Genomic DNA, 7,218 nt, shown 5'->3' on the forward strand with positions numbered 1-7,218 from the left:
CCCATGTGAAATAATTCTATAAGTCTAAGAAATATGAAATGCCTGATGCAAATTATTATACATGTAATGCTCTCCAGAAACCACAGTTGGAAAGAAACTTAACAGGGGCTTGGGTTGTGGCTCAGTGGTAGGGTGATCACATAGCACGTGCGAGGTCCTGGGTTCGGTCCTCAGCACCATATTAAAATAAAGGTATTGTATCCAACTACAACAAAAATAAATAAATATTTTTTAAAAAAGAAATTCATTTTTTTTTTTTTTTAAAAAGAAACAACAAAAATTACGTTGTCTTTCTCAGTGGCTAATTCTTTTTTTTAAATATTTTTAGTTGTCAATGGACCTTTATTTTACTTATTTACATGTGGTGCTAAGAATCGAACCCAGTTCCTCGTGCATGCTAGGCCAGCACTCTACCACTAAGCTACTGTTGTAGGGACAGATGAGGCAAGGCACCGAAGATAGCAGGAAACAGTTTTATTTGGCTGCAGCCAGGTTCAGAGGGCACAGCTTTTGCTGTAATCAATCCCTTGAACCCCGAGTTCAGGGAGTTTCAGAGTTTTATACCCAGTATGTAAGGGGAGGGGCTCAGAAGTTCACAGAAAAGCAGCTTTTTCTTTCACTGTTCTGGGCAAGTTAACTCTTCAAGGACCACACCTGAGAAGGGGAGAGCCTCTTTTCCCCTTTCTTCCCTCCCCCTGCCAGCTGTTACCATGGAGCCCATTTGTAACTTATCTTAAAAATGTAGACATCTCGGGGCTGGGGATGTGGCTCAAGTGGTAGCGTGCTTGCCTGGCATGCGTGCGGTCCAGGTTCGATCCTCAGCACCACATACAAACAAAGATGTTGTGTCCACCGAAAAACTAATAAATAAATATTAAAAAAAAAATGTAGACATCTCTGTGAAGCCCAGCTCAAGGCCAGAGGCCTTGTTTGCACATTTCTACAAAGTACTATACTGGATATGTTTGTGAAAAACTAGTAAGGGGGTGTCCAGCACCTGGAGTGCTGGTATCTTCCCTGCCAGCGGCCAAGTAAACAGGGCGACAGGAAAATAGGAAGTTTATCTCCATTGGACTCTTTCACAGAGACTCTTTTGCTGACAGTCCTAAAATCAGCCATGGTGAAGAGCGCTTTTCTGTGGAGAAAGGGGGTGCCACTTCACTACAACCCCAGCCCTTGAAGTGGATCTCTGTGTTATGGAAAGTGTTAATAGAATGGCAAAACTGTTGCCAGGGTGGCTCTTTCTACCTGTTTTATGTGCATGTCAGTACTTTGTCATGTCACTCATGCTGAGTCATGCTTGTGTTGTGGGATGGGATACAATAATGGCTTAAAAAATTAAACATTTTTTAAAAATAAAAAATTAAAATTAGGGCTGGGATTGTGGCTCAGCAGTAAAGCACTCGCCTAGCATGTGTGAGGCCCCGGGTTCGATCCTCAGCACCACATAAAAATAAATAAATAAAATAAAGGCATTGTGTCCAACTACAACTTGAAATAAAAATTAAAATTAAACATACCCATTTTTCAGACTCATGATAGTAAACATATTTCTGGTTCTTCTTAGCCATTTTTAAGATTCCACTGGATTCTGACACTAATTGACTCCACAGGTTTAACGGCTGAGTCCCCCAAGACAACCCTTATGTCAGATGCAAGTGAAAAATTGGGGATTCAAAAGTACCCACATTTGTGCCAAGATTGGCTATGGCGTCAAGTTCCCACACTCTCCCCGTTCCTTCATGATTGCTAATTTGCTAAAAGGACTCACAGGGTTCAGGAAAGTTCTTAGTATTACTAATGTAAGGGTCCCGCGAAACGTCGGAGAAAGAGACCACCAAGTGACCACTCATGCAATTGGCAGAAGGGGATTTATTGAACCAGCATGCTGGGGCTCCGTGCCCACTCAAGAAAGGAAAGCAGTCCAGAGCCCCGAGCAGGGGCTGAGCACTGCTTAAGTACACTTTTTGGGGAGGGCGGAGGGCTTTGTGTACATCAGAACAAATCATCATGAGGCGCGTAAAATTGAACAACAACTCCTAAACATGATTAGTTCATTCATTGGCGGGAACAGGTCAGGCTGGAGTGATAGGTCATTTCTAAACGGGGTACACATTTAAACTGATTGGTTTTAGGGCCTAAAGGACTACGTGACCAGTTACACAGAGTCCTGAATTATTAAACAACCAAACAGCCAGGGGAAATGTTTACTGGGCGGTTCTAAGCATTGTCTTAACAGCTACAGAAATTTCAGGTTTTGCAGATAACATAGAAACCTAACAATACCTCCTTTACATTTTAACTCAGACCTTGCAGCTTAGAAACTTTTACAACACCCGGTCTTTTACCTTTAACTTTTACGCTTTAACTTCAATTTCTTTTACCCTTACACTAGTTTATGATAAAGGATACAACCCAGGAAGAGCCAGATAGAAGAGATGTAGGGCAAGCTATGGGGTTAGGGGATTAGGAACCTTCCAGGTCCCACCTGGAGGTCCCAAACTTCCAGCACCTCTGTGTGTCCACCAACCCAGAAGTTCACACACCACATTTAGGGGCTCTCGTGTAGGTTTCTGGTATTTTTACATGATGGATTAGTTCATTAGCCCTTGCGGATTCACTCATGACTCATCTCTTTTTCCTTCCTGAGGTCTCACGGGTGTGGTTCAATATTTCAACGCTCCCATCAATTATAAATCAGAATAATTAAAAATTTGTCTACCCTTTAAGCATGCCTTGGTCTTTCTGGTGCCCTGACCATTCACCATCCTGAAGCTACTTAGGGGTCCCCAAATATCTCACTAGAATTTAGAAGACAATTTATCATTCCAGAGATATTAAAGTAACAGAAGCTCTTGGGTTACAATCTCTGGACTAATCCATGACCCGTAACATCTGATGTGTGACTTCGATGAGCAGGTGATATGACAGGTTACAGAGAAGAGCAGTGAAGAAGATGTCCTTGGTACTCATCCAAAATATCACCACTTATCCCCTTAGACATTTCAAAAAGATAATTCAAATCAGAGGATGTGTCTGAGGGATAGTCAACCTGGGGCCATTTTGTCACAAAGTCCCTGGTGACGACCATCAGCTTGGAATGTTAGGGACTGCAGAAGCAGTGGAAAAAAGAGTTCACATTTGATCACTTATGTGAACTGGTATAGAAAGTAACTAATTTGCTGAAATATTTGCATTCTCGATGCAATGATTATTTGCAAATTTTTATTTTTTTTGTTTTAAATATTTTTTTAGTTTTCGGTGGACACAACATGTTTTATTTTTATGTGGTGCTAAGGATCGAACCCAGCGCCCCGCGCATGCCAGGCCAGTGCTCTTCCCACTTGAGCCACATCCCAGCCCCATTTGCAAATTTTTAAAGCCACATGAAATATCCTCAAGTTTCTCTATTCACAAGTAAACAGAGAGGTACAGCAGGTAATTTTTTATTGTTGTTTTCAATTGAAATATTTGGATTCAGCATCTTTGTCTCACTTAATGCAGCATCTTTATCTCCTTTAACTCATCGATGTTAGTGTGAAGCAGGTGAATGAATAGTGGGGCAGGGAAACAAAGGGAGGAGGGCCCCTCCCCCCCCATGGCCCCCTCCCCCCCAGTCCAAGCTGAGGACCGTCTTGAGCCTCCTAAGGGAGGGGAATGAAGTTCCCCTTGGTGCTTCCTGGGCAGCTGCCCTCCACAGGTGGCTGATAAGCTGCTCACAACACCTGCAGAAGGAGTGTTGCCCGCGAGAAGCTGCAGAGCCTCATGCAGATGTAATTGGGGTATTCTAGTCTTTTTGGAGTGGTTACTGGTTGTCCCGCCTTTCCTGAACAGTGACTTTGTTTTGGCATATGCCTAGAGATGCTGATTATATGATGAAAGTCTCCTGGAGAAAGGGTTCACACATTTCACAATTTATTTGGGCAAGAACCTTAAAGTAAATCCATGTGGTAGTGTCCCTCTGGTGAATAGTAAGGTGCTGAGAGAGTTTCCATACTGAGGAGGGACTCCAGGGAATGGCGAATTTCCAGAGTTAAATCCTTAGGTGTCCCTTCTGATAGGGATAACTTGATGTGGGCAATGCCGTTTTTGGAATATATCCTCCATCTTGGAACAATAGTCATCTCACAGGTACTCTGACCCACAACCACGGTCAGCCTGACCTAAATAAACCCCAGACAGTGGAATTGTTATTGGGTACTAAAATGTTGAGAAATACCTTGTTTGATATGCAAACAGTGACATCACAAATAATGATGTGACAATCACAAGAACCCTTTCCTGACAACTCCCTAGCAACGGCTATGAGTCAGAAGGCAGGCTTCAGTCTCATTGGGACCCCTCCACACACAGTTTTTGATATTGGTGGTTGCTGGTGAGTGCTGCTCCCTCACATGTTGAAGTTTAACATTAGAGAAGAAAATATATAAAGCAGGGTTTATTTAGAAAGGGGTAAGTAACACGGACTTTTCCCAGGAGGGAGAGGGGGCCATAGCTGGTATCTGGTATTCCAACAAATGAGGGGTGTTTTGCCTTTTTATTGTCCTAGGCTTCCTCTATTCTCTCTTCCCCTTATTTTTCTCCTTCCTGTATACCTCAGGAGATGCTCAGTGGGATGGCTGAAAGGTGAGAAGCCGGAGGACAGGGGAAGGGCTGAGGGCAGGATGGAGCAGCATGGAACACATTAATTAACAACTTTCTCCCTGTAGGGAGAGGCAATTCCTGGAACAGGTTACCTTAGCAACAGGTTGGAGCTGGGGCAGTTTATCTTGATAGGGTGGAGGAAGAACTCTGAAGGCATTTCGATCCCTTAAGGGCAAGTCTCCAACTTCCCAGACTCAAATTGTCCTCCTTGATCTGACCTGACTTGATTTACCTATCTATACCTGCTGCCTGTCTAATTCTGGCTTCAGTTTTGTCCCAAATAAACCTGTTACTGTTGAGCCCCCCTCTCATGTCAGAACCCGCTGACAATCTGTAGTTCCTGTTACAGCAGAGATGCTGAAAGACATACACACAAACACACACACACACACACACACAGTGGAAATGAGCACCTCTTTATTTTTTCCCTTCTTTTATACAGCAAAAAAGAAACACATCCTCTGGGCAGTTTAATCTTTTCAAGCATGGAGAAACATTCTCAGAATAACTTTGTTCATGGTCACAGTGCTTGTACTTCCTATTATCTGACTTGTAGTTAGTTATTTCCTGGCAAGCACACACACACACACATATATATATATCTCATTATAGATTTTACACTTGGCAGAACATTGTTTTCTCTTATCTTCTTAAGATAGCAACAAGGACACAGTTCAAAGAATTCATAGTTCTCACAGAACCCCTTTGTTTTGCTAAGCACAGCAAAACTTAACACTTTGTGTGCCTGAGCACACATCCTCGCTCCCGCTTTGCTTCCTCTGGTTCTTCCCCTACACTTTCCTCTTCACCAGGGAGCCATCCAGCAGGAAGCCTGGCCTGCCCCAGGCACCTCTCCTTTCCTGCGTTCCTGCTGTGTCTCCAGGGGACACTTGGGTCTGGAATTCCTGATTGTGATTGTAAGATCAGGCCAGGCGGGCAGCAACCAAAGGAGGCAGATTTTAAAAGGCCCCCATGGAGGTTTTGTTGAGATATCACTCCCAGGCCACAGAGTGGACAGGAGAGGGGTCTGAGGAGACACCGCGTGGAAGCTCCACCGGACTGGACTTTTATGGGGCTTACAGCAGGAAGGGAAGGGCTTGGGACAGGAAAAGGTGTTTTTGGAGTCCCTTGTCCTGCTGGAGTTGGTGGAGAGGGGGAGCTTGGCTGAACTCCAGGATTGGCCAGGGGGTCCTGATGATTGACAGGCCTTAGTCAGGAGATCCTGCTGATTGATAGGCCTTTCTGTTGGCGCCTGATTGATGTTTCTTTTCCACTAGGGCTGCCACCGACCTAACAGTGATCTGAAAGGAAACTGGACTCAGGACTGATCCCTTGGACACACCAAGGCCAAGCAGAAGCAAGTTTATTGTCAGGAATCTGACGGGCTGCCTCTGCGAAGAGAGAAAGCAGCAGATTTCCTTGGAGTCAACTTTAAGTCAGAATCTAGGTTATGCATGGGGGGCGTTTAGCCTTTGCGATTGCAGGTGGAGAGTAAGCTTCAAAACCTCAAGAACTGTTGTGGTGTAAAGTAATCAATAAAATCAGTAAGAGTGTAAGTTAGAGGTTATAGATTAGTAAAAAAAAAATATGGATCACAGATATAAGATTTTGATAAGTGAGATGAGATTAGACAGTTATAAAGCAACAACTGTCACAGAGGGGCTAAGACTCCATTTTGCTGCCTTCTATAGAAACTGTTACAAGAGCTGTTTCTGAGAAACTGAAATGAAAGCTGTTTTGCTGTACTTTGTACCCCACAGAATGCAATCAACTCAGGATATAGTGGTGGTCCTGGTGAGCTACACCGTGGGTTTGAGTACATTTATGGGTCTACACTGACTTTAAAATAGATTATCACCCGAGCTCAGCTAAAACTCAGGATACAGTTGTCTAACACTTGTTGGGACTGGAGATGCGATTAAGCTAAATGCCTTTTTTTTTTTTAAGCTTCTGTAACTTGCTTGCTTGCATGATGCTGAGAAAAGCCCCTGGATTGTGTTTTGTTTTTTTCATCCTTAAATTCCCAAGACACAAGCCACGAAATTACTGTTCTCCCACAGAGCATCAGTGGGAGACAGTCCCTGGCCAGGTAAATAAAGCTCTCTTTTGTTTGAATTAGGTTCCGAGGCAACTCTCCCTAACAGGACCACCAAGGGGAGGGGGCAGGAGGAGCAAACATATTGCCACCAAGTTGTCAGAACTGGCAGCCCCTGTACGTACTCAGAAAGTAGGTTAAGGTCTGCGAGCATTATGATTAGGGTGCAGGTGGGTGGGGGTGCCAGCTTCTATGTAAGTGGGCTCTTGCAGGAAGTGGGGGAGCAGGGTGAGGCTCTGGGCAGAATGGGATTCTTTGACTTGGCTTCTAAATTAACCCATAGTTATTTTGGGGAGTCACCCACTCCAAAGACTAACTTCCCCATCCCCTCCCAGAAGAGACCTCCAATGGTGAGCCCTGCTGACTCACATGATCCTAACTCACCAATCAGAAAGCACCCTGTGCCAACTGTCAAACCGGATACCCGTTAAACTGTCATAACTGTCAAACCACCCCTGGCTCTATAAATATGCAGAGCT

Source organism: Marmota flaviventris, chromosome 1 (assembly GCF_047511675.1).
Source record: "Marmota flaviventris isolate mMarFla1 chromosome 1, mMarFla1.hap1, whole genome shotgun sequence".
Taxonomy (NCBI): Eukaryota; Metazoa; Chordata; class Mammalia; order Rodentia; family Sciuridae; genus Marmota; species Marmota flaviventris.